The sequence below is a fragment of the Staurois parvus genome, unplaced genomic scaffold, assembly GCF_062004578.1.
Source record: "Staurois parvus isolate SC_StPar_1 unplaced genomic scaffold, SC_StPar_1.0 ptg000168l, whole genome shotgun sequence".
Lineage (NCBI taxonomy): Eukaryota > Metazoa > Chordata > Amphibia > Anura > Ranidae > Staurois > Staurois parvus.
In genome coordinates, this window is record NW_028317964.1 from 2,560,289 (window position 1) to 2,587,306 (window position 27,018).

A 27,018-nucleotide genomic window follows, 5' to 3' on the forward strand; every position below is an offset into this window, starting at 1 on the left:
TCTTTACATCCGGTTTACATCCGTTTACATTCGTTTTTCAGCCGTTCTGTTTTTTTATTACGGAAGAAAAATAGGGGTTTCTTCCGTAAAAAAAAGGTGGATGTTAACAGATACAGAAATTAGCGGATGCAAATGCATGATCATCCGTTTACCTCTGCTAGTCCATAGAAATACATGGATGTCCGTTTTTCATCCGTAAACGGACAGATAAAAAACAACATACGATACAATCTAGGTGGTTTCAGCCACTGGATTGCGTGTAAAACGCCCCACTGTCAGGTCCGTACGACGTACAGCAAAGGGTTAAATTCCTATAATTTTCTATGTAAACTTTGCAAAAGAAAGTTGTTACACAGAAAACCTGTATTCTCTATGACTCTTGTTTGTCACTCATACACTTTACAACTTGCACAGCGCTTTCTGTTTTTATGACGTGTAATAAAACCTGCTGTCCCCGTCATGTCATTTTGATGTTTTATTTTCCTTCCATAGGCAGTCACTACACAGACATTATTCACCCTCCAGCAGCCTGGAAACACTTTATGAAAGGCGTTTTCTTCCTGGTAAGTGAGCAGAGAAGTTTTGTTTTTTTTTTCTTTTCCTTCTTGACATAAGGCCTTAAATGATTCATTTTAATTTCAGGCATGAAGTGTAGGTAATGTTTAGCACTGCTGCACTATATAAACAAAAAGGCAGCCAGCTAACAGGACCCCCTGAACGACCAGAAGAAAGAAAGTGGAGCTGAGGGCAGCAGTGATTTAACTCTTTCGCAGTCAGCGGCGGCGGTATGAGGCGGTGTGTAGCCCACCACTAATTTGCCGCGAACTCGCAGCGTTCTGCTTTTTAGTCTGACTGGTCCAGCTCAGCAAAGGAAAAGTCTGAGGTTCCTCATTGTTGCCTTGCGGTGCAGGAGAAAAAGGTTAAGCCCAACGTGGTTTCATTCAGTGAAATAGCATCTCTTTTATGCACATCTGTCTCACTGGGCGGTATTGAAAATGCGTAGACTCAGGCAATTATGATTTACTGGCAAGTCACTGCAGAGCAAGAGCAGAGGGAGGAAAAAAAAAAAAAAGCAAAAGAAGTCATATGAAAGTCTTGCAGAGGAGGGATATCCACACAGGACCAGCCGTCAGGAGCATGGACCGGCCGTTCACTCTCAATCAGGAGGCTCACTTCGCCTTAATGAATCTGTAAAGAAGATATTCAGTATTCTTGGCAATGGTAAGTCATACGTTTTTTGTTTTTTTTTCATCAACTAAACTTTTAGTGACTTGTAAAGTGGAAAACTTTGCCAGATGTTCTTGATTTAACAGTAGCGCAGCTTGTCCTGGGTTATTTTTAATTAAGACTAACCAAAGAAAGAGCTCTTTTATGTAAGTGCAGAAACGTAGGCATGGTAGAAGAGATTTAGGCTGGCTATACATGGGTCGAAATTCAACCGATTTTTCATACGAAAATCGGACCTAAGAATAATCGGCTGATTTTGGCTCTGTTTGTGGGTCAATGGCACCGGCCGATTTTCGTGGTTCCTCCCCTTTTCACTGATCGGGCATGTTGGAAAATTCATGAAAAACGACGGAATTTTGACTCAATGATGGTCAAATCGTACGATCGTTTTTCCAAAAAGAATATGCGTATGAGCTGTGACCTGGAAGGAACAGAAGTTTTGCCTGTTATATGGGGTGAACTTTATAACTTGGTCGGCCGATTTTCAAAATCATTGATGGGACCATCGGATTACTGAGCGAACAACGTTTTCGATTTCTGGATGAAAAATCGTTCGGAATTTGAACCATGTATGGCCTGCATTAGCATAGGCTAGGGGGAACTGGCTGCGATCTAGTCCTGGATAACATGTTTGGAGACATTTGGTGGCTTTGTAAAGAAGAAGGTTTGACAATGATGCTAACGTTTGTTTCTGAACAGTTTATATTACATAGAAACCATGATCGGATTTGTAATAATGAATTATTGTCAAATGACTCAATTCATATTTAATACTGAGCTTTTGGATTAAAGTGACTGCTTTCATGTATTTCTGACAAGGGAACTGAATGTTTGTTAAGGATCCTGGAATCAGCCACTGGGTTGTGTGTAAAACGCCCAGCTGTCTGGTCCGTACGACGTACAGCGAAGGGTTAAAGTCCTATAGTTTTCTATATAAACTTTGCAAAAGAAAGTTGTTATATAGAAAACCTGTATTCTCTATGACCCTTCTTTGTCACTCATACACTTCATTCATATTTAATATTGAGCTTTTAGATTGAAGTGACTGCTTTCATATATTTCTGGCAAATGAACTGAATATGTGTTAAGGATCCTGGAAATATATATTGATGTAATGTCACTCATGTTAGAAAAATACAGAGTCTCATTCATCAACTTTTCAAAAATCACAACTTTCCGGGTTGCTCAGCATTAATGTAAGATACCATATTAACCACTTGCCCTCCTGAGGATCCCCACCTTCCTGACCAGGCCATTTTTTGTGTTACTGTGCTCCGTTACTTTAACTGACTATTGCACGGTCATGCAATGCTGCACCCAAATGAAATTTACGTCCTTTTTTCCCATGAATTGAGCATTCTTTCAGTGGTATTTGATCGCCTGTGTGGTTTTTATTTTTGTGCTAAAAAAAAAAAGACAGACAATTTTGAGAAAAAAAAAATATTTTGGACTTTTGCTATTAAACATGTCCAGTAAAAAAATTTAAAAAATCTAATTTCGCCATAAATTTAGGCCAAAATGTATTCTGCGACTGTCTTTGCTAAAAAAAAATCCCAATATGTGTAAAAGAATTGGTTTACGTGAAAGTTATAGCGTTTACAAATGGCGGTATAGATACTGGGATTTTTTTTTCTTCTAGTAATGGTGGAGATCAGCAACTTTTAGCGTGACTGTGGCGGACATTCTGACACTGGGTTGAACTGACTTGGTGTTAATGAAATCCCCAGTGACACCAATACAGTGATCAGTGCTAAAAAAAAGCACTGACACTGTACTAATGGCACTGGACAGGAAGGGGTTAATATGAGGGGCGGTAAAAGGGTTAACTATGTGTAGGAAGTGTTTTACTAGAGGGCAGGGGTGTGTGCTTCACTGTAAGCACACTGCTCTGGATGGCTGTGCTCTGCACAGCCATCCAGAGTAGTGTGCCCAAGCCAACAGGGAGGAAGACTGTTAGTAAACAAACCAGTCTTCCTCCGCGTTGGAGATGCTCGGTAATCACTGGGCGCCGGTGGGTAATTACTGGTCGGGACCTGGTGATTGACAGCCGCAGCCGTGATTAGCGGCACGGGTAGGGCGCGCATGCGGTTCACGCGCGCCCCCCCACCCGGATATGCATAATCACGTATATATATATGTGATTCTGTGCACCCCTGCTGCCCTGTAGCAGTATATCTGCTATAGGGTGGTCGGGAAGCATGCTTTTTATTTGAAATAGTTGGAATCTGATAAAATGTTATGGTCTGTAGTGATGGGCCGAACACCCCCCTATTCAGTTCGTGGTCAAATATTTGAACAAAAGTTTGACCGCGAACTTCGAACTTAATGCTAGCCTATGGGACACAAACTTCTAAAATTCAAAAGTGCCCATTTTGAAGGCTTATATGCAAGTTATTGGCTGTTAAAGGGGTATGGGGACTCAGGTACTGCCTTGAGGGACATGAACATTTTTTTAAAAAAAGTACCGTTTTTAAAGGGGAAGTAATTTTTCATTGCTTAACCCTTTCACTGCCGTTTTTGCATTTTTTTGAACACATGTTTAAAAAATCATTTTAGGCCTCAAGATTACACAAAACCCCCAAACATTATATATTTTCTGAAAGCAGACACCCTAGAGCAGGGGTTAAAATTTAGAGTCCAGACCTACTAGCCAGGCACAAACCTTACTCGTGTCCCCCAAGGCGGAGTAGAGTGGACCTCGTGTCCCCCAAGGCGGAGGAGAGTGGGCCTCGTGTCCTCCAAGGTGGTGGAGAGCGGGCCTTGAGTCCCCCAAGGCGGTGGAGAGCGGGCCTTGAGTCCCCCAAGGCGGTGGAGAGCGGGCCTTAAGTCCCCCAAGGCGATGGAGAGCGGACCTTGTGTCCCCCAAGGCGGTGGAGAGCAAGCCTCGTGTCCCCCAAGGCGGTGGAGAGTGGGCCTCGTGTCCGCAAGGCAGTGGAGAGCGGGCCTTGTGTCCCCCACGGCGGTGGAGAGCGGGCCTCGAGTCCCCCATGGCGGTAGAGAGCGGGCCTCGAGTCCCCCATGGCGGTAGAGAGCGGGCCTCGAGTCCCCCATGGCGGTAGAGAGCGCGCCTTGTGTCCCCCACGGCGGTGGAGAGCAGGCCTCATGTCCCCCACGGCGGTGGAGAGCGGGCCTCGTGTCCTCCACTCAGCGTAGGAAAGCGGACCTCTCCTGCACTTGTCCCCTCAGTGGGCTTGGAGTGCATGTGCAGTCGCTCCATGCTTCTTCATCTGTGCTCGCCGCTTGCCACAGAGGCATTTCTCCTCGCATTTGGCGAGTGGGCGAGCGGCTTTTTCAAGCCCTGCCCTAGAGAATAAACTAGTTGTAGACCTAATTTGTTATGTTACACGATATTATTGCAGAGGTCTAGGAAACAAAATTTCTGTAAAAATCACACTAAAGTGAATTTTAGGGCAAACAAACACAATAAGTTATCCACATTTTTGGTAAAAAATAAAAGATGAGGTTGTGCCAAGTAAATAGATACTCAACATGCAAACTTTAAATTTGTGTACACCTATGAAATGGTGACAAACTTCAGTACCCTATATTTTGTATAGGCAACTTTTCAAAAGCCCTTATAAGTCATCAGTTTAGCGTTACGGAGGAGGTCTGGTGCTAGAATTACTGCTCTCACTCCAGTGGGCGCGGCGATATGTAACATGTGTATCGCAAACAACGTGTTCACACGTAGGCGCTCTGACGTGTGTGTTTGTGTTCGTACGTTCGTATATGTGGGGGTGGGGCAACATTTTTTTTGGGGGGGGGGGGTGTTAGGTGTTTGAGTGTAAGTTTTTTTATACAAAATAATTCTTTTTTTTTTCTTAACTTTTTTTTTCCCCTATGTGATGATGTTTTGGTGATAGGCTCTCTCAATATGGGGGGGTCCTTTGGAGTAGGGGGAGCAAGGGCCTCTTCCCCATAACCCTGGTCTGTGGTTGTGGGGGTCGGGGGGGGTGACTTATTGGAATCTGGAAGCCTCCTTTTACAAGGGGGCCTCCAGATACCGCCCCCCCTTGTAAATGAGTATGGGATACATAGTACCCCTACCCATTCACCAAAAAAAGTGTAAAATGTAAATAAAAACACAACTGCAGTTTTTGACAAGTCCTTTATTTAAAAAAAAAAGGCAAAAAACAGTTCCATCTTTGTAGTCCATTGTCAATCACGACATCCAGCATTGTCACGATACCTCCAATTCACCGAAATGAAAAAAAAAAACATGACGCCCGCTAACCCGTACACACCCGCCAAGAGCTCACTGCTATCCGACATTTGCGAGTCAGATGTAAACAATTGGGCGGAGCTAGCAGTGACCTCACCGCTATCTCTGCCAAATTGTGCTGTGATTGGCCAAAGCATTGCACCTGACCTGTGATGATAAACACAACCCATCAATGGTGTCCCGCCTCCCTTGGATCCCACCTTCTCCCTCCACAGATGTATATCTTACAAGATCCAACTGCTGCAATTTCTGTTGTTTATTAGGGATACATTCACTTGGGTGGCCAGGGGCAGCTACCACTGAGAATCAGTGGATTCTCATCAGCGGAGCTAAACGCTGGTTGCACACAGTATGTGGGAACAACGGCGGCTGAGAGACTTGCACTCTATACATATCAATGGCCGGCACCACCGCTGTTAGCATGCAATTACTCATCCAAGGCACTGTACATCCAGGGACATCTTTTCTGCAGAGTTTCTGGCCACACACAGACTAGCCGCAGTATGTATGTGGCCATTGCACAGAGTGCAGCTGCGTTCAAAGGCAGCATTTTGCCATTTCTGATCACAGCAAACTATCCAGCCCCGACCACCCATGTAAGTGAGGTCTTACATCCTGTGCTGCAAGTCCTCTTTCTCCTGGCTGTGCAGGCACACGGTAACCCCCATATATGTTAATAGAGCTGTAATGCACCTGTGTGCCAGGAGAGAGAGGACTTGGGGTGCAGGATGTAAATATACAATCTAGGCTGCAGCAGTAAGAGGAGGAGGATAGGATCAGTTTACTCAGGGCAAAGGGGCAAAAAGGGATAATTACACATTGGTTTAAAGAGCACTCATCCTTTAGAGCATGGGTCTCCACACTTTCAAAACAAAGGACCTTATTACTGTCCTTCAGACTTTAGGGGGGACTGGCCAGTGGGAGTAGAAAATGCTCCAGTGTCAGTGGGAGTCAGAAAATTACACAGTGCCTGTAGTCAGCTGGAAGAATTATAGTGTCCCATCATTGGTATTGATGGGAATAATAGAGCAAATAGTTGTCATCAGTGGGAGGAACAGTGTCCCAACATTGGTGTCCGTAGGAGCAGGGGCGGACTGACCATTTGGAAACTTGGGCACTGCTCGACGGCCCAGGGTCAGTAGGAGGCCCAATGAGATGCCCCTGGTACCTTTTTCATAAGCTTTTTTGAGTTTTGGCAAGGACACAGGGGTCCCATAATCCCCTATTGCCCGGGGGCCCCATGAGTTGTCAGTCCGCCCTGCGTAGGAGTAATAGTGCCCTATCCCCAGTGTCAGTGGAAGAAATACTGCCCCATCATTGGTGTCACTGGCGGAAATGTGCCCCAAAGTTGGTGTTAATGGAAGAAATAATGCTTCATCATTGGTGTTAGCAGACGAAAAGTGTCCCATTGTTGATGTCAATGAAGGAAATAGTGCCTTGCTGCTGGTGTCAATGGAAAAAAAAGTGTCCTATCGTTGGCATCAGTGTGAGAAATAGTGCATTGTTTCATTGGAAGGAATAGTGCCCCAAGGGCTGGATAAAGGCAACCAAAGGGCAGCATCCAGCCCCTGCAGTTTTAAGACCACCGTTTCATAATAGCTAAAGGGAAAATCTTAGTGGTGCCCCTTTTCCTTAGTGCCCTAAGCATGTGCTTGTATCGCTTAAAGAAGAAGTACAGCCAAAGCTATTTCCAGGCTGGGGAAAGATCCCGACTTCAAAGTCGGGATCCACTCCAGAGGATCCACTCCAGAGTCTGGAGCAGCACCTGGCTCAGCCTCTTATCGAGCCGCTGAGAGCCTGAGCCAGCCACTCCCTCCCCCTCCACAACCCAGCGCTCCAGTGAGTGTGGGTGGGCTGTCAGAGGAAAGAGCAGTGACTGACAGTCCTGCTCTCTGCTCAGAGCGTCTGTGAGAACCCAGTGATCAGCAGTCATGTGATCGTTGAGTTCTCACACTTAGCCAGGGGGGACAAAAAAATCCAATACTTCTCTTTTAATGGTTGTTCCAGTCCTGTTTTTGGCCAATACAGGTGTCAGGCAAGACCTGCCTAGAAAATGATGATGTCAGTTCTGTCGCATAACTCATTCTCAAATTGTCTCTGATGGAATTCATAAAGCGGAACTTCATCCATAAGGGGAAGTTCCTGCTTGTTTGCCTCCTCCCCCCTCCACTGACACATTTGACACTTTTTTTGGGGGGAGCAGGTACCTGGTTTTGACTTTTAATTGTTTGGGGGGAGACTGGAGCTCCACTTTAAGGCTCCATGTGCACAAGCCTACCCTGACCGACGGCCGCGGGAAAAATCAAATCGCTGCAAAATGCAGCAACTTTGGTACCACAGTTTTACAGCGTTTTGCCGTTGGCGGTCAAAACGTTCGCAATCCTGAACACAATTCTTCCGCGTTCAGGAGTGGGAGGTTTAACCTCACCTAAATGCGGCAGCTTCAAAACTCTGCTAAAAGCGTATGTGTATATGGATGCATAGGCTTTTATGGAGCTGAGTTTAGGAGCTTTGGCAAAAAAATGCCAAAAGCTCCTAAACTCGAGTTTAGGAGTTGCTCATGTACACAAAGCCTAAATGTTATTATCTGGTTAGTTATGTGTAAATGTTATTAATGTTGTGATTATCTGGATGTAAGGACCAAAGCAAAGGGAACTGTCTTTGTTTTAAATCAAGTGTCATGGAGTGAAAGACATTATTTATCAAGTCTATTATTTTCCAGTGCAAGACTGAAAGTGAAACACAAAATCCAACTAAATTTAGGTATTTTAATAAACAATGTAGATTGCATGTCCCATTTTAAATTCTGGAGATCCCCTTTTTCATTAATTACTGAAAAAACATAGGAACTTTTAAATGGCCATGAAACATCCATATATCCTCATAGACTACAGTCTTAATGTAGTTAATTTGGAGCTTTGTGCTGTGACTACACCACCATATGTCATGCATGGCACTTTGGACCTCAAAGGATAGAAAATGTGCTCACAGTCAACTTTCAGCTTTCGGGTGCACATCAGAAAACCAGAGAATCTAATTAACCTTTTTCAGTTTACAGTATATATATATATATATATATACTGTGTATATATATATATAGAGAGAGAGAGACAGTGTGTATATATATATATATATATATATACTGTATATATATAGAGAGAGACGGTGTGTGTATATGTATATATATATATGTATATATATATATATATATATAATTTATTATTATTATTTATCTATTTTTTACTAAAACATATGTTAATACATGCTATTTCATTCTAATCCTTGCTTGAGGTGATTGTAGCCGTATTAGTGCACTTGCGACAGAAACAATTCAGTACTGTCCGTGATACTTTTTTTATTGCTAGTTAGTGCATATAAAAAAAGTATCACGGACAGTACTGAATTGATTCTAATCCTTCAAATTCTTCAATGTCATAACTGAAAAACCAAGGTCCATTAATCCCCCCAGACCTTCTGTCTATGAATACAGAGGTGGTTTTTACCTTACCCTATAACAGCTGATGAAGTATTAGATGAATCTTTTGTACTGTATTTTTACTGATGCCATATACTGCTTAGGACCAGTTCTTGAATACATCTTTGTAGTACATACTAAAGCTGAACTCCAGTCAAACGGCTAAATACTGGTGGCTTGGTTTTCCTCTGCTGCAGCTGAATAACACATCTTGGTCATCTTCCTTCTACCACCCTGTGATTGGATGTAAAGGAGCAGCAACATACTAATTAAGTGATCTGTCTACTCTTCCCTGCACTTCAGCATGCTCCCTGTGGGTACATATACTGTATTTTCAGGATACCCACCTGCCTCTTAGTGCTGCCATTTACATTTATGATAGTAAAACCAAACCTTAAACCTTGATGGCCCTATATGTAGGCTTGTTTTTCGATTGTATTATTCTTTAATCAATGATATTATTATTATTAATAATAACTATAATATTAATAATAAAGGTATACATATTAGAATCAATTATATGTCCCTTTGTGGGAAGTTTGCAATAAAATAATTTGCTGAAGTGATGGCTATACTTCTGGGGATCCTACCACAATGTTGGGATCCATCCAGAAGCCTAGTCAGCACCTGGCTCAGCCTCTCAGTGGTCTGCCTAGAGCTTGAGCCAGCCCCTCCTGCATCCTCTACAGCCCAGCGCTCCAGTGAGTGCTGAATGGTCAGAGCAGAGAGCCAGAGAATGACAGTCACTGCTGTCACGGAACTCTGAGAACTGAGCAATCAGCAGTCTTTGATCACTCAGTTCTCATCCTTAGAGCCAGCGAGGGACAGATGCAGCATTGGATCAATGCATCCACCTAAGTGGGTATAAATTATTTTCTTATTTAACGCATACTTCTCTTTTAAGCTATCATGCATCTCACCTACTAGGACCTAAAATTTTACTTTTTTCTTTTGTAATTTTTTTTTTTAATTGAGAGTATAGATCAGGAGTCTCCAAACTTCCTAGACAAAGTGCCAGTTTACTGTTCTTCAGTCTTTAGGGGGGCAGACTGTGGCCATTGGGAGTAGAAAAGGTCCTGATGTCAGTGGAAATAACAATGCCCCATATTTGATGTCATTGGGAGGAATTGTGCCCCAATGTTGGTGTCATTGTGTGGAATTGTGTCTCATCATTGGTGTCATTGGGTGGAATTGTGTCCCAGCGTTGGTGTCAGTGGGGGGGGGGGGAGTATGATCCATTGTTGGATGAAAGCAAGCAAAAGGCCACATCTGGCTCCCAGGCCACAGTCTGGAGGCTAGTGGTATAGGTTTTTAGTCAATGTATGGATTTATAATGAGGTCCAAAATGCAGTATACACTAGGCTGATACTCATAGACTTTGGAAGCAATAACTGATTTGGAGACAGAATTTATTTGCAGCCAGTAAACTGTAGATAGAACAGATCATCCATCTTTCCAAGTTGCTATCTGCAGGATAAAGGTTCGGGATGGTTTCAATTATTTTTTAATGGAATAGAATAAAAGTTATATTTTAGGTCCTAGTGGGTGAGATGCACTGTGATTTAGGTGCATCGCTTCAGTGATTATGGTATATTATGTTTTCTATAACATCTTACATGGCAATTTTGATTCATGGTGAACTTGTAAACTGTAAGCAACCTGTTGGGTCAATCACAGTGGTGATAACTGTCTAAGTGCTCATTCACACTAGCTGTTTGAGCAGTGCTAAAACTAGCAGTCGAGCCACGCTTTTACCACCCCTCAACTACTACCCCCTTAGCTGCAGAGGCAGTGGCTGGAAATTATACCTCTGGTTATTTTTGGCAGACATACTGCCCGCCAAACGTGCCCCATTCAAGTGAAAGGGGCTGCTCCGCAACTGCTCCGCAACCACTTGCAATGCATGCAGTTGAGGTACACTAATGTGGGTTTCAAGGAAGTGAAACAGGCAGCAAGGAGGTGATACAATGCCTCTTTGCCGCCTGTCAAATGCTCTCTGAAGATCGATTCAAATGCAGATAGCATAGATGTTGTGAATGAGCCCTAACAGTTTCCTTTCACTTTGGGAGATTTCCTCCCATTTTGTAAACTGTAAGGCCAACCACCAAAAATAAATTTGGGCAACATTGCTAAAAGTGGGGTCCTCAACCCTGTGTCAATTCATAACTCAAGTTTGAAGTAACAAAGAATATGTAAAGAAGGCAGATTCTCTCAGGATAGATATCGATGTTTGCAATCACAGACAGTTTTCTGTACAATCATACTCAAATATTTTTCAGACCGTATTCAGATAAGGTGCAGTAGCTGTACTGACAGGCCTTGTACGTAATGTGCTAGAGAAGGATAAAAGTTCTTGGCAGAGACTAATGCAGGCCAAGGTAATTTTCGCGCTTACAGTCTCTGAAGACATCCAAACCAGGTCTGAAGTTCCATTGTTTCTCCGAATTAGCCATGAGATACTTTCCTTGGTTCTTCTCCAGTGACCACATATGGAGTGGACGACTTTGCAAGGAGGATAACCCATCATTTGGCACATTTATGTTATTATGGAAAAATTAATTTGTATTATAATTTATCTTAACCCTTGGTTTTAAAAGAAGGAAAGAGAATTCTATAGGTTATGTTCTGTGGAATAATGGAACCCACAAAACACTTAATTGGGGTGTTGGGTGTGATCCACAAAAAGTAATATTACTTGTTATATTCTCCACTTGGTTGCTCAGGGAGCGGGAGCTTTGCTGATTGCAGGGCTGTAGCTTTGACCAAACAAGGGGGTCATACTGCTGCTTCTATATGTAGCGATACCCCCGTAGGGGCTGCTTAAGTTTGTTCACTCTGCCACTCTGCCTCTCAACCCCAAGAACTGTCTCAACCCCAACTGACACATCTGGCAATAGTGTAAGTGCAAGGACCAATGAAAAGCACACACTTTATAATAAAACACAGAGATCAGCTTTACTGTAAGACCTCTATGGGAAGTAATAAACACTAACAGGTATATGCTAGGTGAATCAAGAGACCAGCAAATACTGAGACCGGAAGCAATATAACTCACTTTTACACTCAGGCTGCTTTCAGGGGATTCCAACCATGAATAACCCCAAGAGCAGAGGAAACACTTAATTGGCAACCTCAAAGTGGATTTAACTCCTCTACATAAATTCAGCTCTATGGTGTCCAAGCAGGAGGAGAGCAGAAGAATGACTCTCTGTTGTGTCAGACTTCTCCCTTCTAACCCCCGACACCACAAGCCCAATAGGCAATTACTGTACCCAAATGATGCTTAATAGCTACTTTCCAAGGTAAAGCTATTCCCCCACACACCATGCAATATAGAGGCCTGACTACGCATGCGCGTGCATGTGCCCGTATGGCACCAGTAACTTCAGTCTCTTGGTAACAGGATGAATCTTGGGATCTTCAGCTAGCCACTTTCGTTGGTGCACTTAAACTCTTTAAAGTATAATTGTAATCCTGTGGCAGTATTTGTATTGCAAAGCGAAAACTGTATCTCTTCAGCAGGGCCATCTACACAACCCAGTGCCTGGGGAATATGAGCAAGGTATGATGCAGTATGTGTGCAGTGTTCCTGTCATCTGACAGTGGAAAAAATCCCTCTCACCAGATCCTGTGACTAAGACCCAAACGATCGTCCTGGAAATTACAGGCTCTTCTGGTCACCTCACGATGAGCACTTCACACTGACAGGATGGCCACTGTACTGTAGGCCACTTCTCTCAGTTTGGATGTTCCCTTGGCTGATGCAGATCACCAAGCATGCAGTGCACTGCCAAGAAGCACTTCTTTGCCAGGTCCAATCTCTCTCCTGCCACATGCAGTCTCCTCTCCTCAGGAGAAACAAGATGGAGACTCCTTCACTCTGCTCTCACTCAGCATTCTGGCCTTTGTAGTTTCATTGCAATATAAGCATATCAGGCCATTTCTGTTCAGGACTACATATTCCACAATGCTTTTCAGCTGCACTTCCCTGCTTGAGAAAGTCCTTGTCATTGGCTCCTTTAATGGCTCTTATGATTGGCTCTCTCTCTCTATTACAGTCTGAGAGGAGAAAGGTGGGGGGGCTGAAATCCCTCACTGCTTTGTGTCAGTGAAAGTGTCAGGTTACACAGGAGAGGCCAGTCAGCAGATCAGAGCCAACACAGATAGGATTAATATCTTACCCTCTCCTGCTACATACACAAAACAGTGAGTGCCGAAAGGGGGAAAGGAAGGTGTACCGGTGATGGGGGTCAATTAAACAAATAACAGGAAGACATATAAAATGTAGCTTTTGTGGCACATTCGATAGGGTTGGTTTACTACAGGAGTAGACTTCTGTAGTTTACTTTTCACAGGAATTTTTTCGCTTAGCTTAGTGAATATGGTGAAAATTCACTTTGTGAAGAATCTAATCATGTAAAAGGGAAATGGGGAAAAAGCAGGAATTATGCGTTTCAAAACACTGAAGTTCACTGTGCTGGGAATTGATTCCCACATTTCAAATTGAAGTTAGCACAGCTTTCCCACATTCACTTGCCCTTCACAGGATTTACCCCCCTTCATATCCAGGTCTTTTTTTGCGTTACTGCGCTGCGTTACTTTAACTGACAATTGTGCAGTCATGCAACGCTGCAACCAAATTAAATTGACGTCCTTTTTTTCCCGTGAATAGATCTTTCTTTTGGTGGTACTTTATTGCCTGTGCGGTTTTTTATTTTTTGAGCTATAAAAAAAACGACAATTTTGAGAAACAAAAACAATATTTTTGACTTTTTGCTATTAAAAATGTCCAGTAAAAAAATTTAAAAATCAAATTTCATCATAAATTTAGGCCAAAATGTATTCTGCTACATGCTTTTTCTAAAAAAAAATCCCAATACATGTAAATTAATTGGTTTGCATGAAAATCATAGTGTTTACAAATGGCGGTATATATACTGGGCGGTTTTTTTTTTTCACTAGTAATGGCGGTGGTCAGCAAATTATAGCCAGCAAGCATTCTGACACTGGGGGGAACTGACTTGGTGTCACTGACATCCTCACGTGTGCCCCCTACCTGGAAATGCAAAATCACGTATATATACATGATTTTGCGCACCGCTGCCGCCCTGTAGCATTATTTCTGCTATGGGGCGGCACTAAAGTGGTTATGTGAAAACTCCCTTGCGAAGTGAACATGTTCTTTTCCTTTAGTGATCAATTTGGGACACCTCCCCATATGTTATGGAGATGTAAAGGGGGTGGGGGCATTTTGAAGTCCTGTTCTAGGGTGACAATGCTGCTCCTCCATAGCTACAGTATAATAAATGGATGTTCTCACCTAAGGATCACCAGATGACAATAAAGCAAAAAAGAACACTAATTCAGCTTACGTCATATCTAAGGACTGGTAAGTTGCAATTTACTAAAAAAAAGTTGTTCTTTAGGTTTAGATGCACTTTATGACTGCCCGCAAATGTGAACTTTTGTCATTTTCAATAAACTAAATAATAAGTGATGAAAATTTTAATTTTTTAGTCTTGGTAACTGACATTTTCCTTACAGTTCCTCCAACAAGAGAAGCAAGTTTTATCCACCAACCAATCCCAAGCATTAGTTTTTGCCATTTTAAACCTTTTCTGTTTATAGAATTGCATCAACCTATTTTTTGATCTGTCTTTCATTAATTGTTCCCTTCAAGTTCTACTATATTGTTTCATTTGTGCAAAGGTCAAGTCTTTCAGCCAGCCTATTCCAAAATGATACTTTTATCCCTTCAGCCATCCTGTTTTACTTTATAAGGAGCCAATATTGATTGCATAATCCAAATAAACTGAAGAACATTAGTTTATGAATTAATTCTTGGATGTCCTACATAGAATTTGCTGGTACAGTCAGCACCATAATAATTGCCTAGCTGTCCAAAGCCAGGATGTTGCCACTATTCCCCACTGTTCTGGCGGGGTTGAGGTTGTTTGAGGGAATGAATTGTTTGGTTTTATTAGGTTTCTTGTTTATGCCAAATAGGAGCTGCATAGATCATCCAGGCAATCCTTTGGGACAATAAAACATAGATTAAAAGAGAATTCTTTCCAAAGCAGAAAAACCTTTGTATGTAATTTTCTAAGAAAATTATAAAGCCTGAAAGACAAGTTTCCTGGAAGTCATCTTGCTGCTTCCTATCCTCTCCAATGTAGTTCTGGTGTCATAGTACAGTTTGATGTTGGTCTATTGAAGGCATTTTGTGCCTTCAGGAGAGAAATGTGCAGAACTCCCCTTTAATTTTCTTATGGTGACTGTACTTTAGTGTCTTCAAAGATTGTATTTTTATGATAAAGACAGGAAAATGCTGTATATTTTTGTAACACATTAGTTTGTTACTTGTTTAGTGATATCTGATCATTTCATTTCACTGGAGGCTTTTATAACGGGGATTTTGGCCTCCTCAATTATTCTTAACGTACATGGAACATACTATATAAATTGTCTTAATGTTCTACCACGGTGTAGCGCTACTCCCCTAAGAACCGCAAGAATACTGTCCAGATCTTTCCCAAAAGCTTTGCGCTGCAATCAGGCACACAGGCTCATCCACACATTTCTTCAATGTCCAGTCTATGGATGTTGTTTTTTGTTGTTTTTATTTTTGGAGAGCTTGCATAGGGATGAGGGAATTAGGTGGGATACTCCAAAAACAGTAACTATGTACGGTTGAGGACTTTAGGTACATTTTTGGATAGGTTATGACAGGGGTTAAAATTTCGATTCCAGACCTACTAGCGGGTCACAAAACTTACTCTCCACCAGTTGCCCCACCCAACCTTGCTCAGGCCCACCCCAAAACCCACCCCGGCCCACCCCCAACCACGCCCCCTTAAAGCTTATGAAATTATATTTTTCTTTAGAATAAGTCCAAAATAAAAAACTGTACACAGTAATGTATATCCCAGCTCCCCTGTACTCCATTATAGTGATGACATGTATACAGTATGTATATCCCAGCTCCCCTGTACTCCATTATAGTGATATGACATATATACATTAATCATTACTGTATATATGTCATATCACTATAATGGAATACAGGGGAGCTGGGATATACATTACTGTATACATGTCATATCACTATAATGGAGTACAGGGGAGCTGGGATATACATTACTATATACATGTCATATCACTATAATGGAGTACAGGGGAGGGGGGATATACATTACTGTATACATGTCATATCACTATAATGGAGTACAGGGGAGCTGGGATATACATTACTGTATACACGTCATATCACTATAATGGAGTACAGGGGAGGGGGGATATACATTACTGTATACATGTCATATCACTATAATGGAGTACAGGGGAGGGGGGATATACATTACTGTATACATGTCATATCACTATAATGGAGTACAGGGGAGCTGGGATATACATTACTGTGTACATGTCATCACTATAATGGAGTACAGGGGAGGGGGGATATACATTACTGTATACATGTCATATCACTATAATGGAGTACAGGGGAGGGGGGATATACATTACTGTATACATGTCATATCACTATAATGGAGTACAGGGGAGCTGGGATATACATTACTGTATACATGTCATATCACTATAATGGAGTATAGGGGAGCTGGGGTATACATTACTGAGTAATGTATATCCCAGCTCCCCAGTACTCCATTATAGTGATAGGACATGTTGTATACAGTACTTACTGTCCCCCGAGTCCCCCGCAGCCGTGGAGAGGGTGTTTCCTCTCAGCGTAGGAGAGCGGACCTCTCCTGCACTTGTCCCCTCAGCGGCGGTGCCGCAGCAGCCGGAATCCGGAAGTTGTAAACCGGAACTCGGCTTCACAATGAGGCTTGGAGCGCAGGTGCAGTCTCTCCATGCTTCATCTGTGCTCACCGCTCGCAGCCGCTCTCCACAGAGAAATTTCTCCTTGCATTTGGCGAGCAGGCGAGTGGCTTTTTCAAGCCCTGGGTTATGACAAAGTCCCTGCTTGAAACAAACAGTAGACTTTAGCTTTAAGGCAGTAGTAGTAGTAGTAGCAGCAACAACTAGAGCAGAGCCTTTTTAGCTAGCAGGTTAAGTGGACATAGCTCTTTAGAACACCAGCCAGTGACCCCTTTAGCTAGATCCACAGCTGACTCACTAGCACCAGAAGGGTTTAAGTAGCACACAGTCTCTAAGATCCTTTAGGGTTGTCTGTACTCACAAGGCCCAAGAACGGCTGGTTGCTTTCCTCTGTGATACCAGACCAGATCTTCAGTAGACGGCCCCTGTTAGCAAAACCCAGGAATCAGCATTCAGGCCCTCAGGTTGCCCTCATGTCACCCTCAGGCCTACAGAAGTAGATCCATCAGCATTGCCTGGGAGAGTAGCATGCCCTCTTCAAGCTGGAACAATTCTATGCAGGAAATACCCAGAGCCCAATGTGCTTACTGAATATATACAGTTACCCAGCATACCTTCAGAGCCTCTTTCTCTGGGATAGGCTGGGGCTGTATCCATATTCATACTGCCATCCGCATAGTTCCACACCTATTATCCAGAAGCTTCTCAAGCCTTCTGAATACAGAGGGTGCTATCAGCATGGCTGCAGCTGATCACACTGAACAGACCTAGCTAGCAGTACACAGCAGCACTAATTACAGTGTGCAAGTTATGCTTTACCTAGCAACAAATATAACCAAAATGACTACAGTGTGACAACCAAATTTACCTATCAAAAACACACTAAATCTTATCTATCTAAACCTAGCACCTATCTAGGAGGGTGCTACAATGGCATTAGCTCTCTTGTGCTAATTAGAATATGATGGGTTTTAGAAACATCAGTTCACCAAACAAAAGCCAGGTATATTACAGTAATAGAGATATTCAAGTGGTAATGACTAGGTGAAATGGGAGGATAAATAGATTTAACAAGCAAGTGGCTTAGCAAAGCTAAGTACAAAATAGTGTAGTGGTGGTCATCTTACTTGATACACGGAGGCCTCAAGTTCAACCATTGACATCACCAAAGGGCTGCACATCATATTCAATGAATGTAATGCTACAAAAAACGAGCTTGAAGCCATTGAACAGGCGGTAGTCAGAGGCTTCAAACATACTATAGGAGTTCCTGGAGTCCTAGGATATGTGTCTGTCAAAGACAAGAGACACATTACAAATTGATAAAAGGCATGGAGAAGCTCAGCTATGAGGAAGGATTAGAGGAACTCAATTTATTCTCTCTTGAGAAGAGGAGATTAAGGGGGGGTATGATCAACATGTATAAATACATCAGTGGTTCATATAGTGAACTTACTCGATGTAGAGTTATTCACCCTGAGCTCATCACAGAGGACAAGGGGGCACTCTTTACGTCAGGAGGAAAAGAAATTTAATCTCCAAACACAGAAAGGTTTCTTCCCAGTGAGAGCTGTGAAAATGTAGAATAGACTCGCTCAAGAGCTGTTCTGGCCAGCTCAGTGGATTCTTTCTTAGATACACAGAATATAACTGGATACTAACATTTCTAGGTAAAGTTGATCCAGGGATTGCCTCTCGGGAGATCAGGAAGGAATTGCTTTCCCTGCAGGAGTAAATTGGATCATGCTTTGCTGAGTTTTTTTGCCTTCCTCTGGATCAACTGTGGGTATAGGATTATAACTTTTTTTTTTTAATGGTTGAACTAAATGGACTTTTGTCTTTTTTCAGCCAGACTAACTATGTACATGAGACTGTTGTAAATCACTGCTGTTCAAGTCCTTTTACAAGTCAATCCCTGAAATTCTTAGACTGGTGCAGACAGATTTTTCCAAAATGTTATGTTCTGAAACTGGTGCAGATTTCACCAAATTCATGTACCTGTCCACAACTTGTACTTGAATTTGCACCACTTTTAGGCTCCATTCACATTTGAGAGAAGCATTTTTGTGCATTTTTTCACGTTTTGTTGTGCATGTTATGTACTTTTGCAGACGTTTGTGTGAGATTTGTTCAGGCATTTTCAGACTTTTTGAGTTCTGGCATTTTTGGATTAGCCAGTAGAGAAAAATTTCATCTGTGACATCAATTTTTGCTATGTTTTGCCATGCGAGAAAAATGCTTTTGACCGCATTACAAAACATGAGAAAGCGCATACAAATGCCCAATTTACATGTTTTCATATATTTCTATGGGAATGAAAACGCGCCAAAAACACATCAATCTGCCTGAATGGAGTTACAAAATTAGCTCCAAAACTTTTTTGAGCTTCAGGCATTCTGCTTCAGGCAACATGGAGTGGAGATGTGAACCAACTCCATACAGTAATATTGATTTTTTGAGCTTCAAGCTTTGCGCTACATAACGCTCAGGTGTGAATAGGGCCTTAGAATGCACACAATACATTTTCAGAAAAACTGTCTGTGCCAGGATCTCTCCCTGTACGCCAAAACAGATTTGGTCTTAATCAGCTCCACTGGTATTGTATTCTGAATATTTGAATGCATGTGCTATTTTTATCAAAAACTTAGATAATGCAATGATTAAATGACATAAGTCCAATAAATGCATACAAACAGATAAAAAAAAATGGCCATACCTCGTTACAACTTACATACTGCTAAAAGGCAGAATACAATTCCAATTCAGTGACAAAGAACTCATTCACAGAGAATTCCCACATACATGACAACTAAGAATGAGACAATCAGTTTGTATAACAGAACAAGTGATGACAGATCAATAACATTTTACAAATTAACATTTATAGAGGCAACTGAATTGTAAATTAAAGTATATTATTAGTCATTCTGTACATACCTAGCATTATTCAGGCAAATATGTTGAAGTCAAAATGGCAATTCCTTCAGTGGCTTACTGTGCTACAACAGATAAAGGGCAAACTAGAGTAATTAAAACAAACATACACCAACTAAAGGATAAGGAATTCAATAATAAAAAGTTATATTATTGCATGGTCAAGAAAACTAAACTCAGTTGTAATACAATTAACACTATAGCAGTAGCCTTTATTATTATTTTTTTTTATTGTATTTGATTTCACCTGTTATTTCTGCTATCAATGCATCATTAACTTTGCCTGCATAGAGCTTAAATCAGTACTACCCCCCCCCCCCCAAAGTAGTATATTGCAGCTTACCAATTCTGTGCCTGCATTAGTTTTGTTATTTTCCTTCATTTTCACTGGGTGATCTGGGGCCAGTAACTGTTATTTTTCAACTCCCGCTAGTACACCAAGCTGTCCAGCAAAAGTAGCAGTTAGAAGGTTGAGACAAATAATTTAACACTGACAGAGTTATTACAATGATCAGCTTTTATTCATTTACGTAAAACCTTAAAGTAGCAATAAACCCAAAAGCAAACATGTATTATACTGCATTGTGATGGCTGTATTCGTTTCCTTTTTAGGCTTTCTTTCTTCTATTTTCATCTTTCATTCAGCCAGCAAGTCTGCTGTTTTTTTTTAGAAGTTAAAGTTCTCCAGCAGAATGTATCAGTTTACATAGTCGAGACTAGCCATTTACCATTTGCAGGGTGCTTGAAGTGATCAGCTTTTATTTAGTCGTGTAAAACCTTTATCTCAAAAGGAAAATATGTTTGCTGTAACAGACTATAAAGTGTAAGCTGGAGTTTGACTTCAATTTGTTATTGTACTCAAATCTGCTAATACATTTAACACTCCCATTTCCCCCAGACTGACAATGCTGCTGTCTGTTGTGTTCTGGCTCATTCCTCCAGACTGGTGTCTCACTAATACAGGAGGTGAATTACTGGCCAGATCACCAGGTGAAAACAGAAGGAAAAAAAAGCCTAAAAAAAGAAAACCGATGCAGCTACCACATCTAGGGATTGGTAAGCTGCAATATAATACATTTTGGGTTTTGTGTTTAATACCACTTTGATTCAGGAAAAATAAAACATTGCTATAACTACCCTAAAAGCATTAATCTGAGTTCAGATTTAATTTGTTAGTCAAGCCCACTACATTTAAGAATTGGAAAGCTGCAATGTATTATATTTTTGTTTTTGGGTTTTACCTCCCTGGCGGTATGATTATTTCAGACTTTTGGTACTGAAAGCGGTACCATTATTTTGCATGGAAATATGTAGTTTTTTTAATGTAGGCCTGTAATTTTTAGGAATAACTCACTGAAATCTGTCCGAACAAGAGTCTAGTAAACATCCCGGGTAGGATAAAACTTGAAACACAAAATCATAAATTATAATGTAATAAATAATCATAAAAAATAATAATATAATAATAATAAATTTAATTCAATAATATAATCAAACCAAAAACACTGAAATTTGAAATATAGCGCCAAGTTCGCACATTGCTGAGCAAAGTTGCAAAATCGTTTTCAGTGTCTGATGAGGAATTTCCCTCACGAATCATTATCACTCAATTCTGCAAGTGGTTCTGATTTACTATCGCTGTTCTCTAGCTGGTCTAAAACCGCTTTTGACCTAAAGGGGCGCTTTTTGGACGCCATTGACATTTCTCAGTTTTCAGGCAGAAAGAACAGTCAAAATGCAGGCAGGGCACAGGACAAAGCACTAGGGACAAAATGTATGTGAAATGCTTTGAAACAGCAATGTTTTGCTATGTTATATTCGTTTATTAAAAAATGACAGTTTTTAAAATTTTTAAATTTGCCACCGGTTCCGGCCCCCCGTACGACCCGACGTCACAGGGACCGGAACACGGAATCTGGATGCCGGCATCGGCCAGAGGAGATGGCCGGGGACGCTGCAGGAGGGACATCGCGGGAGCGAAGGACAAGGTAAGTGCTGCAGGGAATCCCTGAGCAACACCGCATGGTAAGCCCGAGTGTAGCTCGGGGTTATCGCTTTTGGTACTGAAATTTCACCCCGAGCTACACTCGGGAATTCCGCCAGGTTAATATTGATTGAAAGCTCTACCTATTATAATCATAGGTAGAAGAGGCAATTTTCAAAGAGTCTCTCTGGTGGCAGGCATCTTTGTTGCTGGAAAGGTCTTAAACTAAGTAACAAAGAGCAGTCGTTTAACTTGCTATGAAGTAGGAAAGGGAGTGGGAGCTCATGAAGTGTGTAAACTGAGTACTGAGTGCCAGTTATGTCTGTGTATGAAACCTAAACAATTTGGAAATTTCTCTAGGCATGCTAGTATGTCTTTGAAGCAGGTGTGCTGACATTTGCAGTGTATAATATAAGTGTTGGATTGCACCTATTCACCGAGTACATATAATCATCTATGCATCAGTTCAGAATGGCAGCTCTACTGCACTCTGTTAGAGCATGACATCACTGTGTTGCCCCTCCACCTCTTCAAATCAGAAAAAGCTTTGCATTCATTCAGAAGATACAAAGCATTCTCTGAATGGCACTTGTGCTGGGCAACCAACATCCTGTGTTTAGAATGCAGCAGGGCAGCCGCTCAGTAGTGGTGTCTACTACAGAGGTTTCCAGCTTCCAGGGGCATCAACCAGGTATATACAAAGAATATAACAGAATATGCAAAAAGGAAATAAAGGCCGCAAAAATTGAAAACGAATGACAGATTGCAAAAAATAGCAGGACCAACCCCAAACAATTCTTCAAATATATTAATAGTAAAAAGGTCCGGTCCGAGCATGTAGGCCCTTTACAAAATAATCTAGAGTGGGTGACTGGGGATAAAGAGAAGGCAAATTTATTAAATACCTTCTTCAGCTCTGTGTATGCAAAGGAGCATGGGGGAGCTCTTGTCCATAATGGGCATGGTATTGATACAGCTCCAGATGATCCACATTGGCTCACAATTGATATGATCCAAAAATATTTAGACAGAATAAAGGTGAATATAGCACCTGGATCGGATGGCATTCACCCCGGGTCCTTAAAGAATTGAGCTCTTCCATTTCAAAGCCATTGTTTCTAATTTTTATGGACTCTTTAATGACTGGCATAGTACCACTGGATTGGCGTAAGGCCAATGTGGTGCCTATATTTAAAAAGGGGTCAAAATCTTTACCAAGTAATCACAGACCTGTTAGTTTAACTTCTATAGTTGGGAAGATACTGGAGAGTTTAATAAAAGACCACATAGATGAGTTCTCGCTGGAAAAAAATATTTTAAGCAACGGACAGCATGGATTCATGAAAGACAGAAGTTTTCAAACAAATCTGATTTCTTTTTATGAGGGGGTGAGCAAAACCTTGGACAGAGGGGTGGCGGTGGATGTGGTATACTTGGACAGTGGGGTGGCGGTGGATGTGGTATACTTGGATTTTGCAAAAGCATTTGACACAGTTCCCCACACATGGCTAATGTGTAAGGTAAAGTCTACAGGCTTGGAAAAATCCATATGTAAATGGATAGAAAACTGGCTAAAAGATTGTATTCAGAGAGTAGTGGTTAATGATTCATACTCTGAATGGTCTAGGGTTGTCAGTGGTGTACCCCAGGGTTCAGTGTTGGGACCCTTACTTTTTAATACATTAATAAATGATATAGGGTCTGAGATTGAAAATCCTATTTCAGTTTTTGCAGATGACACCAAGCTGTGCAGTGGAATAACGTCCTTACAGGATGTCTTCAATTTACAAGCCGACCTCAATGCACTATGTAATTGGGCAACTATGTGGCAAATGAGGTTTAATGTTGATAAATGTAAGGTTATGCACTTGGGGGCTAAGAATATGCATGCATCATACATACTGGGGGGGGGGTACAACTGGGGGAATCAATGCAGGAGAAGGATCTGGGGGTTCTGGTAGATCCCAAGCTTAATAATGGCATGCAATGCCAAGCTGCGGTTTCTAAAGCGAGCAAAATCCTCTCTTGTATTAAAAGAGGTATAGACTCTAGAGAGAAAGAGATATCATATTACCCCGGTACAAATCATTAGTAAAACCTCATCTGGAATATGCAGTTCAGTTTTGGGCACCAATTCACAAAAAGAACATTGGGGAACTTGAAAAAGTACAGAGAAGGCCAACTAAACTGATAAGAGGCATGGAGGAGCTCAGCTATGAGGAAAGATTAGAGGAACTGAATTTATTCTCTCTTGAGAAGAGGAGATTAAGGGGGGATATGATCAACATATATAAATACATCAGTGGTTCATATAGTGAACTCGGTGTAGAGCTATTCATTTGAGGTCAACACAGAGGACAAGGGGGCACTCTTTACGTCTGGAGGAAAAGAGATTTAATCTCCAAACAAGGAAAGGTTTCTTCACAGTGAGAGCTGTGAACATGTGGAATAGACTCCCTCAAGAGTTGGTTCTGGCCAGCTCAGTGGATTGCTTCAAAAAAGTCCTGGATTCTTTCCTAGATAAACAGAATATAACTGGATACTAACATTTATAGGTAAAGTTGATCCAGGGAATATCCGATTGCCTCTCAGGGGATCAGGAAGGAATTCTTTTCCCAGTGGGTGGAAATTGGATCATGCTTTGCTGAGGTTTTTTTGCCTTCCTCTGGATCAACTGTGGGTATAGGATTATAACTTTTTGTTTTTGTTCTATGGTTGAACTGGATGGACTTTTGTCTTTTTTCAGCCAGACTAACTATGTAACTATGTAAGGTAAGGATCAAACAGGAGCATAGTCAGTAAACAAGCCAAAGGTCAGTTTGCGATCAAGCAGAAGCGTAGTTGAGGAACAAGCCAAAGGTTGATAATGAATGGTAGAAAAGTTACATTTGGCAGCAGGACTGAGTTCCTGGGTTCAGATCCAAACCCTGACATTGGCTCTCTAGCCTACATCATAGAAATTATCTTAAAGACTTGTATAAAATTAGAGTATATAATGTCTGCTCAGTCTCAGTTTATAGAAATTAATAAATTGTTTAAAATTTAACCCACTAGGAATCCACTGGATCATTTCCAAAGTCGAATACTGCTGTTCTCACATTTTATTGCTAAAAAAGTCCTTTGACCTCTTTTTAATTCACTTTCTCTAGAAATTTAGCCCCCCTGGAAGTATGCGAAAATATGTTATTCTGGTAGTATAGTGGAACTATAGTCAATTTTTTTCATTTTGGATAGAGAAAGGATGAGTTATAATCCCTGTCAGATTTTATTTCTTTTGCCATCTGTGTCCAATTGGGGAGATTTACCTTCACTTCCTGTCCCGTAATCAAAAGTGAAAATGATGGGAATAATGGTAAAAAGGACTAATAAAGAGGGTGAATTTCCTGAACAGGGACACAGACAGCAATAAAAATCTAATCCCTCTCGACTCCATCCAAAACTAAAAAAAAGTTTTACCTTTAGCTATATTTTATTACCTGCAATGCTAGTATTCAGTATATTAACTTTTTTTTATATTTTAATTTTTTTACATTTAACCCCTTCACGCCTAAGGGTAAAACAAATCTAAATGCCTAAGCACAATTCTGCAACCTTGACGTGTTAGTAAAACCGTACATATCGTCACAACTACTTTGTACATCCAGGTGGATTATACCTTGTTTTTTTCAGGACAAATTGGGCTTTCATTTGGTGGTAAATGGTCATGGATAGCTCCTAATTTTTTTTTATTATTAAAGGAAAACTGGGCCAAAATAGTAAAAAAAATCATTTTTTTAAATTTAACTGTGTGTTTCTTGTTACGACCATAACCTACCACCAAAGAACAACTCAAAATACATTCTCCAGTTCTTGACGATCGCAGCGATACCATATATGTGTATGTTATTTGTTGTTTGTACCCGTAGTACAGTCCAGAAACAACAGTGCGCATTTTGTTTTTGTCTTTTTTTTTTTATATAAAACACACTGTCACTGACATTGACATTAACACTAACTGACACTGATACCAATTTTTTTTTAAAATCCTGACCTTTGACCCTGACCTTTGCCCTTGACCCTGACCTTTGACCCTGACCTTTGACCCTGACATTTGACCCTGACTTTGACCCAAACACTAACCCTGGTACTGAACTAGATCAAACCTTGATCTAGGTATTTTTCTTTATTTTTTCTTTTATTTTTTAATATTTATTTATCTTTTTTTTTTTTTTTACAAACTTTTTTTTCTCTCTCTGTGTCAGGAGTTCGAGAGATACAATGTATCTCTCTTCTCCATTCATAGAGAGAGAGAAAACAAGGGGGCTGGGCTGCACAGTGATTGATCACTGTGATAGCCAATCAGAGGCTATCACAGCGATCACGTGACCCGGAATCGGGAGTCCCGGGTCCCGATCGTTAGAACGGGACCCGGGGCTCTCAGTAACACCGCGGTCTTGGTGCTGGGAGCGCGCCGAGCGGCGCGCTCCCAGCACAAAGACAGGTACGCAAATATGCGGCCCCACGGAAAAAAGCCCAGGTCCGTGAGGCCGCATATTTGTGTTACGTCGGCGTCAAGGGGTTAAATAACAAACTGGCAGTTGGAACAGATGCAATGTTCAGCTTTTATTTATGTGTTATAAACCTTTATTCCAAAGGAAAAAAAAATTGGTGCTCTTGTAAATGCTTTAACAACGTGTTAGCGGGAGTTGTACTTTAAATTGTTTGTCATGTGCCTAAAGTTCATCTAAAACTACAAGTCAGTTGTACAGTTGTAGTTGTACTAAAACAGGATGACAACCATGCAGTGATTTCATTGCAGAAAGAACAGTGATGTCACCCTATTACAGGAAGTGTTCTAATCAAATATATTGGCAGGATCAACAGGTACTAAAACTATGTTGTAGAGGGACTACGAAAAACATAAACTGCTGTGATAGAGAGGACCTCTGTATGTTGTGTCCAGAAATGTAGGCAGATATTTTGACCATTACTGATTTACCATGCCATGTTCTGCAGTGTGTCTGTGTGTGTGGTGGCCATCTTGGTAGAGGCCAGGCTTTGTTTCCTCTTGTCAGCACCTCCAGAAAGGAGAAAAATGAGCAGCACAGTAGTGACATCACCAACTTTCACTCCAAATCTCTTCAGACTAGCAGTTAGAGGTAGGAAAATAAAGAAGACAGACCAGAGGGTAAAGGACCCAGAGGCCAAAAAGTGGGTCCAAATGAGGACAAACTGCAGCCTTGAAAACCAAATAGTAGACAAAAATAATTTAATTTGTTGTAAAAAAAGGTACAAATATCACAGACATATATGGCATGGTAAGCCAAAATATACAAAAAATTACACAAGAAATTA

At 41.3% G+C, this 27,018-nt stretch overlaps 1 protein-coding gene across 1 annotated transcript in view; it reads left to right on the top strand.

Annotated features, from left to right (window-relative positions):
- The first annotated feature begins 936 nt into the window (after window positions 1-936).
- Window positions 937-27,018, top strand: part of IL16 (interleukin 16) — a 180,611-nt gene continuing 154,529 nt past the window's right edge. The window contains exon 1 of the mRNA XM_089676405.1: window positions 937-1,221. The gene's annotated coding sequence lies outside the window, so the exon portion shown is untranslated. The remainder of the gene's footprint in view (window positions 1,222-27,018) is intronic.